The sequence below is a fragment of the Apteryx mantelli genome, chromosome 16, assembly GCF_036417845.1.
Source record: "Apteryx mantelli isolate bAptMan1 chromosome 16, bAptMan1.hap1, whole genome shotgun sequence".
NCBI classification, from domain to species: Eukaryota; Metazoa; Chordata; class Aves; order Apterygiformes; family Apterygidae; genus Apteryx; species Apteryx mantelli.
The window spans coordinates 9604991-9618076 of record NC_089993.1 but is presented as its reverse complement, the minus strand read 5'-3'; the positions used below and the strand labels follow the sequence as shown (position 1 = coordinate 9618076).

The 13086-nt window shown below is 40.4% G+C and overlaps 1 long non-coding RNA gene and 1 other non-coding gene across 5 annotated transcripts in view; one reads left to right on the top strand and one right to left on the bottom strand.

Annotated features, from left to right (window-relative positions):
• LOC106482597 (uncharacterized) overlaps nucleotides 1-9643 on the bottom strand; it is a 37000-nt gene extending 27357 nt beyond the window's left edge. For all 4 annotated transcript variants that reach the window (XR_010885841.1, XR_010885844.1, XR_010885842.1 and 1 more), the window contains exons 1-2: nucleotides 9561-9643; nucleotides 81-175 (exon numbers count right to left, since the gene is read on the bottom strand). This is a non-coding gene — a long non-coding RNA (uncharacterized lncRNA). The remainder of the gene's footprint in view (nucleotides 1-80; nucleotides 176-9560) is intronic.
• Nucleotides 9644-9801: 158 nt separating this feature from the next.
• Nucleotides 9802-9873, top strand: TRNAT-CGU (transfer RNA threonine (anticodon CGU)). Its single transcript has one exon. It is a non-coding gene; the product is annotated as a tRNA-Thr (tRNA).
• The last annotated feature ends 3213 nt before the right edge of the window (nucleotides 9874-13086 follow it).

Genomic DNA, 13086 nt, shown 5'->3' with positions numbered 1-13086 from the left:
TAATTCTAGAATTTTTTCCCCTTTATCCATAAATTTATAGTGTAACTCAAAATAGTATTTCCCTTCACGTAAAATATTACCTGAAGATAAGTCTCCAGTTGTCTTTGCAGAACAAGGATTGCGGGATCACTCAACCACAGTACTGCATCATTCTTGAATCCCCCTAAGACAACTGCTGTCGATAAAAGCAAAAACAGAGTGAATAGAAACATTCTTCTTTTGCAAAGCTACAGACAAAGTCTAAGCCCTGGTAATGGATAGCTGGGGAGCCCTCCAGCAAGCGCATAGAAAGTTTTTATAAACCCAGTTAGTTATACAGTTGGACAAATTCTACATAAATATGACTGTTCCCCTGGATCTCCTTGAAAGTCAGGGAGATTTGCAGAAAGGCCTAGTCTTGTAAATTAGAAAAGGACATCAAAGCCCTCTCCTAAAGCAACACCTCAGTCTCAGAAGAATGAAGCTTAGGGGAAAAGAAAAAAAAATAGGTATCTATTTTCTCCTTTCTGCAAAATCTCTGGCACTAGCTTTTTGTTACCAGAGTCATCTGAGGACTTTCCTTTAGAAAATCTGGTTGTGTTTTAAAGCAGATTTTGTCAGAAGGATTCAGCATAGAGACAAAGGGCTTTCATGCTTAGCTCAAACATGGGTAATGACCAGCATAAATGACACTTTCAAAAAAAGTATAATGGGGCTCAGGCTTTTAAGTATTTTATCAAGGTAGCTAGAATTAAACTTGAATTATATTAGTGGATAAGATCAATCACTGAAGAGATATCAAAATCTTGAGACATGCTACAAGAGTGTTGAGCAAAATCCCCCCAAAAAGCATATGCGTGAGACAGGAGCAGAAACCATTTCTAGGAGAAACTGTTCAAAATTAATTGAATCTTCTCTATCCTAAAAATAAATAGCCTAAGATAACAGAAAACAAAGACTGAAGTAGAGTAACTACCCAAGAATCTATCATCTGGTCCTTTGCTAACTAAGCTCATCTGGTCAAGTCCTTTTAGCCATAAATTGAGACATCAAAAACTAACAAGAGGAAGAGCCAGAAGGAGGCTGCATGTACAGCTGTCTGACCAAGAGATCAGAAATCACTTATCTGATGATAGATCCTAAGCACACACAAGTCCTGAAGTATAATGTCTTAAACACCCCATTAATCTCTGAAGTGAGCAGGTTAACCTTAGCAAACCCCCGTCCTTGAAGGTAATTCTGAGAACACTGTTCTAGATTTCCCACTCATAATCCCCTCATAATGGATAAAGACATTAAGCCCAGGGAACCTAGAAGGTACACCACTATGTCAGGGGACACTATGTAAAATGCCGTGGTCTCAAAGACTAACTACCTTCCTAAACAGAGGAATTAATCTTCTTCGCTATCTTGCGTACAGGCATACTTGTTCTGGTCATGGTATCACTAGCCATGGATGAGAAATATGTGGCATGAATGCTGTGCAAGTGCAGTACTCTCTGCAAAATTGCTAGGGTGAATTCCAAATATTATCATTCCAGAGTAAGACGAGACATAAACAACATCCTTCTGTAAGTGCTACGACCACTAGAAGGCTACCAACAAAAGGAGAAAGAAGAATCAGAAAGATGCTAGAAAGACAGATTCTTAAAAAAAGTGAGCTGTCCTATCAAAGCTTAACAAAGATGCCTACACAGACTAGCGTGAGGGGTGACATAAGTCTCACATAGCCCGCCAGGTACATTCACACATGATAGAGGGATTGAAAAAAATTATTAGTTGCCAGACCAAGTCCAACCTCAACAGAAAAAAAAAAAGAATCTACAGAAGTCTTTGCAATTCTCAAGGCCAGACAAGCTTCAATAAATGCTATAACCAGCGTCAGGGCAAGAAAAGACATGAAACAATGCAATGAGAACAGGGAACTGGAGAACTAGCATCTAGATGCTCAAAGGACTCAGATGACAGGCAATTGCAGAGATAAAATTCTGAGATGACACCAAATCTTGTTAAACATTCCTGAGCAAGTAATACTTCTGGAGATACATCTCCAGCTCCTTGTGACCAAAAATTTTAAAAGTTGGACATTCATTAGTTATATAACCATTAAATAGTGCAGGCATCTTTATGAGAATCTCTGGCACAAAAATTATCATAGAATATATGCATCCTAAGACTAACCTTTGAAAAAAGTTGTGATCACATAAAATAGTGTGAAAGATGAGAAAATGAGATGACACAAAAAAGGTAAAAGAAAAAAGGAAAAGCTCAGAGAACAAAACAAAAAGATGACAAATAGCCGGTAGTGGAAGAGGCAGTCCCACTCAAAACCACGCAATTGAGGACTGTGGCACAATCTGCCTTTCCATGGTTGCCCGAGAAAGCATCAACACAGTCTGAAAACACTAACGAAAAATGTCACCAGCTTAAGATCTTGCAATATCAATACTCAAGGATTTTTCCATTTAGACCAATTAAAATAGTCTCATCTCCCCCCATGTCCTCAGACCCTTCATCATGTATACTGTTTTTCCATTTCTCTAGTCTAAAATACAATAAGAAGGTTATTTTGTATTATAACTAACTTTCTTATTACACAGTACTTCTTACTAGGGAGAAAGCATTTACCCTTACTTCTTATAAAGACTGTCAAATTCTTAAAAATCATTCTATAAACATTAAATTCAGCCTTATGATATTATATAAGAGCAATAAATATGCCACAGATGGACAAATGGATCAGGAAGACAAACAGAAGTTGAATCTGTGCCTTTGTTATCCAATCACAGAATAAGATAACAAGCAACCATGTACATGTTAGACAATGGAGCATTTATTTATACTTTTCAGAGAGATTAGCGAACAGAAAGGAAGCTACCACTATATAAGAACTTTTCTCAACAACAGTCCCATTATCACTGAGACCACAGTGAAGGAAGGAAGGACAGAAGGAAGGAAGAATGGAAGGATGGAATATAGACTATGGTAAGTTATCAGAGCTTGTCAGTGATCCCATGTGTCCAACTTAGGAGCTGTTAAAAGAATCTGACTCTCAAAGTATTGTGCAGCCACCCCCTGGAAAAAAAGGGTGGGGAGAGAGGGGGGCTGTTGAGATGTCTTCACTTGAGCATACTACATTGGTAACCTGACTATACTTTTGATTTACAAAAGCATAACATAGAGAAATAACACATAGCAAAAATAGTGCAACTACTTCTGCACTTCTCAGACAGAAACCTCACTGAAATGCCTCTCTTAAGTTTCTAGCTAAATGGTTAGAGTTCCCCAGGAATGAGAATAAGGGTTTGAGTAAAACAATCAGACAGATGATTGCTGCAAATGCTTCCTGAAGTTAAAATGAAAAACAAATCCCAAGGAATTACATTAACATAGGCATTATTTTCTTTAACTATACAAACTTTGCTTGTGTTCACAGCATTTCAAAGTGCAATAAAAGATGCTGAGTCAAAGCTCACGTCAGAAGGTTTGATACTTCTATAATCAACGTGACTCAAATTCACTAATTTATAACTGGTATTTTCCCTGATAAAGGTTTATTTATAACAGCTTTTCAATCCTGATCTATGTGTGGCTAGTCATTTACCTTTAGTTAAAAATTGCTCTTGGTGCTACAATTATAGAAATAGAAAACAAATTAATATTGTATCATCATCATTAAAAACACCATCGGGATGTTACCAATGCGTGCACACACTCAAGACTTGTATACACTTGAATACATCTCCACCTTTTCAACATCTTTTTAAAAACACAGAGCAGACACCAATTTACCAGCAAGTAACCTCTTTTCCTTACTGCTTTGGCATACAGGACATAAGAGGAGGACTATCCCAGTAAAATATTTGTTCTTTTTGTCAAAATATTGTAACAGTATCTCACATGCAGTCAACTTACAAAGTTTCCATTGTCACACCTTCCTAGAAAAATCATCCTAAATTCTACAGTCTGTGTTCCTAGATGCAATACCTTGCTAGCAGCAATGTACCCAGCTTCAGACTGTCAAAATTTTCATGCCTGATCAACAGCAATATATGTCAACGTTTTCATCTCATCTAAAAATATTCCTTGCTACACTACTTTCAGCTGACAATGAAATCTTAATATATATGTAATATAAAATGAGATTTCTCCAAAAAGATTTCTCTTTTGTTATTTAAACATACTCAAGAAATGAAACCATGGATGACAGCAAATGGTACCTGTACTAAACAATTTTGAGTTGTGTTATTGTTTCCGACACTTTAAATACTGCTTGCACAGGCTTTCACATTTGGACTCTCTATACAGTTTTATGTAATTATTTAAGACAATTCTTGATAAAAAGATGTCTGTTAAAAAAAGGAGTTCGGTCAGTATGTAAAGAATAGGTTCAAGCATATAATCATTCCAAGAGCAGTGCAATGCAATATGTCAGCCTGAGAAAGGGTGGAGAGTACTTCATACTAACCACCAGCACAGGAAGGACACTGAACTAGCTGAATCACTACTTTGACTCATTATATATTATATTATATGTTATATTGTAATCATCTAGATTAACCATATGACATGTGCCATATAGCATCCTGGTTTCTAGTCCTTCTGTTTCACCTTCATTCACCTAAAGGGGGCCTGACCAGATTTCTGACCAGCTCATCCACCTTTTCTGGCTACAAAAGCAAGGCAAAATCATATTGACTTAAATATTTCTACCAAATAAAACTGCCAAAAACCTTTTATGAGCACACAAATCACTTTTTCTTACAAATAAAATACTGTCACAATAAACTTTGCTATAGCTTTTTGCTAAGATTAACACTTCAAAGCAACAAGATCTAACAACAGGAAGCCTGTTTTTACATTAGGGGCAACAACACGCAATACAGGCACACCTCGTTTTATTATGCTTTGCTTTATTGCGCTTTGCAGATATTGTGTTTTTTACAAATTGAAGGCTTGTGGCAACCCTGCGTTGAGCAAGTCTATCAGCGCCATTTTTTTCAACAACACGTGCTCACTGTGTCTCTGTGTCACATTTTGGTAATTCTCGCAATATTTCAAACTTTTTCATTATTATTATATCTGTTATGGTGATCTGTGATCAGTGATCTTGGATGTTACTATTGTAGTTGTTTTGGGGTGCCACAAACCACGCCCATATAAGATGGTGAATTTAATCGATAAATGTTGTGTGTGTTCTGACTGCTCCACCGACCGGCCGTTCCCCGTCTCTCTCCCTCTCCTCGGGTCTCCCTATTCCTGGGACACAACAATATTGAAATTAGAGCAATTAATAACCCTACAATGGCCTCTAAGTGTTCAAGTGAAAGGAAGAGTTGCACATCTCTCACTTTAAATCAAAAGCTAGACATGATGAAGCTTAGTGAGGAAGGCACGTCGCAAGCCGAGACAGGCCGAAAGCTCGGCCTCTTGCGCCAAACCGTTAGCCAAGTTCTGAATGCAAAGGAAAAGGTCTTGAAGGAAATTCAAAGTGCTACTCCAGTGAACACACGAATGATAAGAAAGCGAAACAGCCTTACTGCTGATATGGAGAAAGTTTGAGTGGTCTGGATAGAAGATCAAACCAGCCACAACATTCCCTTAAGCCAGAGCCTAATCCAGAGCAAGGCCTGAACTCTCTTCAATTCTGTGAAGGCTGAGAGAGGTGAGGAAGCTGCAGAAGAAAACCCGGAAGCTAGCAGAGGTTGGTTCATGAGGTTTAAGGAAAGAAGTCGTCTCCATAACATAAAAGTGCAAGGTGAAGCAGCAAGTGCTGATGTAGAAGCTGCAGCAAGTTATCCAGAAGATCTAGCTAAGATCATTGATGAAGGTGGCTACACTAAACAGTAGATTTTCAGTGTAGATGAAACAGCCTTATATTGGGAGAAGATGTCATCTAGGACTTTTGTAGCTAAAGACAAGAAATCAATGTCTGGCTTCAAAGCTTCAAAGGACAGGCTGACAGGAAGAGAACTAGAATTAGAAGTGGAGCCTGAAGATGTGACTGAATTGCTGCAATCTCATGATAAAACTTTAATGGATGAGGAGTTGCTTTTTATGGATGAGCAAAGAAAGTGGTTTCTTGAGATAGAATCTACTCCTGGTGAAGATGCTGTGAATGTTGTTGAAATGACAACAAAGGATTTAGAATATTACAGAAACTTAGTTGATAAAGCAGCGGCAGGGTTTGAGAGGATCGACTCCAATTTTGAAAGAAGTTCTATTGTGGGTAAAATGCTATCAAACAGCACCTCATGCTACAGAGAAATCCTTCGTGAAAGGAAGAGCCAATTGATGTGGCAAACCTCATTGCTGTCTTATTTTAAGAAAGTGCCACAGCCACCCCAGCCTTCAGCAACCACCACCCTGATCAGCCAGCAGCCATCAACATCGAGGCAAGACCCTGCATCAGCAAAAAGATTACAACTCGCTGAAGGCTCAGATGATGGTTAGCATTTTTTAGCAATAAAGTATTTTTTAATTAAGGTATGTACATTGGTTTTTTAGACATAATGCTATTGCACACTTAATAGACTACAGCAGAGTATAAACATAACTTTTATACGCACTGGGAAACCAAAAAAATTGTGTGACTCGCTTTACTGTGATATTCGCTTTATTGCGGTGGTCTGGAACCGAACCCACAATATGTCCAAGGTATGCCTGTATTAATCTGTAGCTCAGAAAACCTGAAGAATCTACTCTGATCCTTCCTGAACTTTTGAAAGAGCTGTTTTTATTCATCCCAAATAAAAAAACTCAGGAGTTTAAAACTCTGTAATTTATATAACTAATACACTACTTTATAAATTAATATTTGCACTGATATAACATCGTTGTATCAGGCTTACAACACCACTGTTTCAAGAATTGTACAAATATGTAACAGGAAAGCACTCCTTACTCCAAAAGCTTCACATTCTTCTAAGTCTCAGAAGACAAACTACAAGAATATTAAATAAATAATCAGTGGTAGAAGATGAGAAAAGTTGAACCAGTATGTTTTACATAACAGACATCAGTTTCACATTGTCATATTCCTACAACTAGTTAACTGACATGGGTTTTGTAAGCATCAGAACTACAGAGATGTTTGGCTTTTGGTTTCATTTATTTATTTATTAAGAATTTCTTCCTCCCAAGGGAGATGAGAAACAGCATAAAAGTTTTTAAAACACAGTTGCAGAAGAAATTAGCTGAATTTTCTTCTGTTTCAGTCTAGAATAACTCAGACATTTTATTAGTAGCTATAAACATCTTTTCGTCCTTACTCATTACCAAAATTATTTCACAGTATATTAGACTTGTTCTATGATGAATTCAAAGTTTTTTCTTTATTGTTGCTGTTTTGTTAATTGAGACCTAGAAGCTAGTCAGACTTCAAAATACACCACAGACAGTTACACATCATAAAATCCAATTAAAAATGGCAACTATTAGTATATTGGGGTTTTTTAAGCAGCACAAAAACAGTTTATCATTAAACAGCTCTTTGTTTAGATAGCTAGCAATATCAGTATTTTCTAAAAGCATTAATGAAGTTAGACTGCTAAAGAGAGCAGACAACTTTCTTTAAATCAAATCAAGTATTTCTTCCTAATCTTCTCACAAGATCTTTGTGATTTCATTTTGAATGTTCTATCTCCCCTGTAAGGAAGAACTTCAGTGTTAAAAATTGCTTTACGATTAAATACCTTTCCCAATGCAGACTGAATACATTTATCTAAAATTTGGTGTATTTGAAAAGATACAACTCATATAATACATGAATTCCACATATAATTGAAATATTCTTCTTGACTTCCTCCCATCACACCTCTCCCCCCTTCCCCAAAAAAACATTACTTCTCAGCTCACAAAGAAGACATTAAAACAGCAATAAATAAAACACAGAAGGGAGCTGCACAAGAACTGTGATGACAAGTTCCAATTGGCAAGTATGGCACATAAAAGAGCATGTTTTCTAACAAGTAGGAAGGTTAGAAATGTCAAAGACATCAGTCAAACATGATTTAGTAATGTCTAACTCCTCCCTGCTGTGAGCTTGGTTACACTAGGAGTAACTTCAGTCAGCTAAAATCATTGGCCCTAGGAGGTCATTCTTAATCATAAAAGCAGCATGTGTGAGAGCAAAGTGAAGAAGCCACCACTTCCACTCCTACACATCATCACAGTATAAAGTGCTACAGTAATCAGAATGATCAGGACAAAAGAATACAAAAGTACTATTCTTCTGGCTTCCTGAGTGTTTCCTGGCTTTCCACAGACCAGACCAGGGTATGTAATTTGAGGTTAGCATTGAACAAGACTCGAACATAAACTCCAAGGAGTGTTCAGGCTGGCCATGCTATTAGTAATTCCTGTAAGGACTAGAAAACTAAAGCAAAGCAAAACACTTGTGTCACAGCTGACCCACAGTAGTAGTGCACACATTTATGGTGGGCCAACTGTCCAGTAAGAACATTTAAATTAGTTTAGACATCTTTCATTGCAGATGAAGCTGATTCAAATTGCTTTGTGTTTGCTAAAACATAGGTGTTTATCATAGAGTTATCAAGGAGAAGATGACACATGGTAATTTTTAAATAAACCGACATTTGTTCATACATTTAAGCCTTTAGGCATGGGTCTTCCTGATGACTGTAGTTTAAAGAACATCCCCAAAAGCATAAAGATATAATTCATCTTCTAACACGCCTGCATTTGGGCACCACCAAATTACTCACTTTGATCTCAACCTTTATGAAGGTACTTTTGTCAATCTCTTTACAAGCATTTTTCACCAAGAAAAAAAATAACTGTTCACAGCTGGTATTGGTTCCCCCTGCCACAGGTCAATAAATAAAATTGCTTTCATCCATGAAGATGAAAGATAGCATAAGTTTCAACGGGGATTTAAAGGGATCTCTATAAGAAACAGCAAAATAAAACTGAGAGCTGTGCTTTCACATAACACTTGTAAATATCTAGGAGATCAAATCCGGGAGTTAAAGAATATATAACTTAGTATCTTTTCAGCATTTCACAACACAAGCTTTTTATATGGGACAAGTGCCATGCACTTAATTTGTATTTTTATGAAGTGAGTTTAACTTGATATTTACTATGTAGTTATCTCAACGACGTTTGCATTTCTGCTTCTCTTCTGGGAGAAGGAAAGAAAGCTTTATTCCTGCTTTTTCTTCCCCCTAAGCTGCTCTCTCGAGACACAGGAAGACTACATTACCCCCAACAAGCTATCATTAAGGTACACTGACGTTAATGTCAGAGTGCCATCTTTTGGTAAAGAAAACGGAGGCTGCAGCACAGCTGCGCGCTCGCTCACCAGCCAGCCTTTCCCCAGGGAGCATCCACCTGCCGCTGCCTCCCTCAGGGGCCGGGGCGCCCCGGGCCCCGGCGCCTCGCTGGGGCCGGGGCGGGAAGAGGACACCGCCCCCGCCGCCCGCTCCCTCTGCGGGCCGCCACCGAGGGACGGGACGGGACAGCACTTCGCTGCTCCCCACTCCCACCCAGAGAGGGACTTTCCTCGGCGCCCTCCCACAGACGCCGCACCGCCACCTCCCACAATTACAGACACCTACCGAGGGGAAACCCACTCCCGCTCCCTCAGCGCCTCGCCGACTAACGGCCGCCTAACGGCCGCCCGCGAGCACGTCCAACGGCCGCCAGGTGGTGGCGCATGCGCACGCGGGGGCGCCGGGGGAGGGGCGGGGCGGGGCCCGCCGCCAGCTGCCGCCAGGCGGTTGGCGAAGCCGTTGGGGCGCGCCGCCGCGCGGGAGTGGCGCCAGCCATAGAAGGGCGTCGGGCAAACCCTATAACGCAGGCGCGGTGGCCAAGTGGTAAGGCGTCGGTCTCGTAAACCGAAGATCACGGGTTCGAACCCCGTCCGTGCCTCACCAGCCCGACCCTAGCGGGAGCTACTCAGATCATTTTTAGGGGGGACGCGGCGGCGGGAAGGCGGGCGGGGGAGGGCTGCGGGCCCCGCGCCCGGGGCGCAGCGGACACGCACGCGAAGGCCCCCGGCAGCAACGGCCGCGCGGCGGCGGAACAACGTGGCGGGCCCCGGCTGCGCCCCTCACACCTCGCGGCGGGTCGCGCGCGCCAGTTGGGGAAAGCAGCAGCGCTTTGCTTAGCGTCGTGGGGCCGTTAGCCGCGCCGCCGCCCTCGGCTCGCAGCGCCCGGGCAGCGCGTGGATCTCCCTGCGGGCTGCGCATCAGGCACAGCCGGGCTTAACCTGTTCCAGAGGCCCTGCCTTTAGGGGAGAAGGGTGTCTGCAGCGACGGCAGTTGGAGGCTCTTATGCTCGTGCTGTGCAACAGTGTCAGAGCATTTCAAAGAAATAAGGAAGGGAAAAATGGCCAGCCAAAATCAAGTAAAATCCCCATTGCACACAGGTTTCCATCCTTTTTTTTTTAAAAGCGCACGCCTGCGTTTGGCACGACATGGGTTCGCTGGGCGGCCCAAGAGGCACCCGGCGAGCAGCAGCCGGTACCTCCGCGCGCTAGGGCTGATCTCAACAGGATAAAGCTACAAAAATGAGCCTGTAATTGCTCATTCTTTCCACTCTTTAACTATTTCTTTTTAATCCTGTAATTAATTTAATTATTTTCTAACATAATTCTCTGTTCTGGCCAGAAAAAACACGAGATTTGTTCATCTATATCACTAACTACTTAAAAGGATTGTTTGGTTAGTATTTACATTTTCTATTTTTTGATGACAGTGAGCTGAATTCACTGCTGTGTTGAAAACAGGTAACTAAAGATAGGGCTGGTGATGTTACCTGGAGATGTGTCTGCCTGTCTCGAAGGACGCGCGGATACCAAGTATTTGAAATGCAATAGATGTAAACATTTATTCTGTATTAGGCTTTTCTGCACATAATTGCTTTTATAAAGATTATCATATTATATTAATTACATGTAATTAAAATACATGGTTGCTAAAGTTTGTGTTTTGCACTTATGCTGGTTTACTGTCAATACTCACAAGTCTACAGAACTCCCGTTTAGCAAATTGGGCGGTTTTGAGCAAACATCAGCAAAGAGGAAAGCATGGCACTTACCTTCCACTTCATTTTTGTACTTTTTCTAGTAGGACATCTAACGACAACATTTTCCAAGTTTTCCTAGATGGAAGAGATATGAAAAACTTAAATTATTAATTTTTAGCGGTTAGTTTCAGTACAAAGGATATGCACATTTAAACCCCCAAATGTTCTAAATTGGTTTCTGTTTTTTCAGATATTTTTACTCAGAGATAGTACAGACATTAAAGAATAGCAGTGTCCCTGAAGTTGTTTTCATAATAGTGTTTTCAAAACTAAACATATAAATCAAAACCAAGGACAAAAAATATCTCTGATAAATATTGCTTTCTATTACTACAACCTCAGGGATAAACCTAGAGAGGAATCACCTCACGTGATGACTAACGCTTACATAAATTGTTTTTCATTTGTTTTTTAGATATATGTTTATAAAAGTAAGCAAAGTATACATGAGATCTACAGCTTCATGTATAACCTGCATAAAAATGGATTGAGGCCTATGATTTTATATTACAGGATATACATAGAAATAAGAAAATGCAGAGCCAGTTTTTACAAAGTTTGCAGACAGAACTTCCATTGCGGATAATAATAATTCTACTAAATAACCTTTTAAAGACACGTCCTGTGGTTATTTACTTGAAATTATACATTGCTCTTGTAATTAGAAAAATATCTATGAAATCACAGCAAAAGTGAAGCTATTGCTGAATAGAAATGTATAACCTCTGTAGCAATTAAGACATGCAGAAATAACTAAAACACCATACACGTTTACTGCAACAACATATATTCACTTACATCATGTCAAATTGCATTTTCCTCCAAATTTATGACTTTTTCTTTGCATCCTGTCTAATGGAAGTTAATTGATGACATTGCCTGTGTTTCTAGATTGATTTGCACAGTATTTTCTAGCCTAACCAAAATTAAAAAAAAAAAATCAAAAGAAATGTAAACTTGGATTTATTGCCACTGAAGTTTCTCAGAAATTTTGTCCTTAATGTCACTGGAAGGATCATAATGTATAGTAACAAAAAGATATTTAACCATATTAATAACCACCATCATATTGAAATAATGTCTTCTTTCATAAATGGTGCATGGTAGTATGTGACCAAAGGGAGTCTGGGCGAGCCTAGGAGCCAATGCAGCAGGGCTCGCCTCCGGATAATACTGCCATGGATAGAGCACATTCCGTGAGGCATGCTGATGGCTTGGCATTTTTCTGGTTCCACCTCCTAGCTATTCTTCCTCGACTCTTTTAAATTAATAATGAACTCTTAGGCTGCATACGGTAATATTCCACTAGTATTTTATTATTTTATACTTTTGAACATTAGATGAGAAGTTTAGTTGCCAAGTATTAAGCTTTCTATCATAATTTTCAAGTATTAATAAACTGACTACTTTTTACATAATTTGCCTTATTTATCTGATACCCAGCATGGGCACAAATGACAGATTGCTTCTTTCTCTTTTGCAGAAGGATTGAACCTTTTTGATACTGTTACTATAACTGCCTTCCGCTTCTCCTTGCTAAACAACCCAATCCCAACATGTAAAAATCTCTACACCTCTGATCATCCTTGCTACTGTTCCCTGTTTTCCCTCCAGTTGCTACATATCCTTCTTGCAATGAAGGGCCCAGGAGTGGGCACATTACTCCTGCCTATCAGCACAGAGCAGAGCGGAACAGTACTTCACACCAGGACTCGTATACAGACATGAACAACAGCTGCCTTGTGTGCACCTGCTGCTATGCCCAGGAAGCCCATCCACTGTAGCTGCGCTGCCCTTCGGAGCTGTGGTCGTGCCACGCAACGTGAGAGCAGAAACACACGTACACAAACCACCCAAACTAGCACACGTGGCCACGGCCCTCAACCAGACCATGCGGCATGAAATTGCAGCCGGCCACTTCCTGTGGCCCAGCAGCTGCCTGGCGCTGCCGCAGCTTGTCCCTGTGCCCGCTGCCGGAGCTGGGGCGAGCTGCCGCCCCGCGCTGCCGCGCTGGGGCACGGGCGGCTGGCGATGGCTGTGGTTAGACGAGCAGCG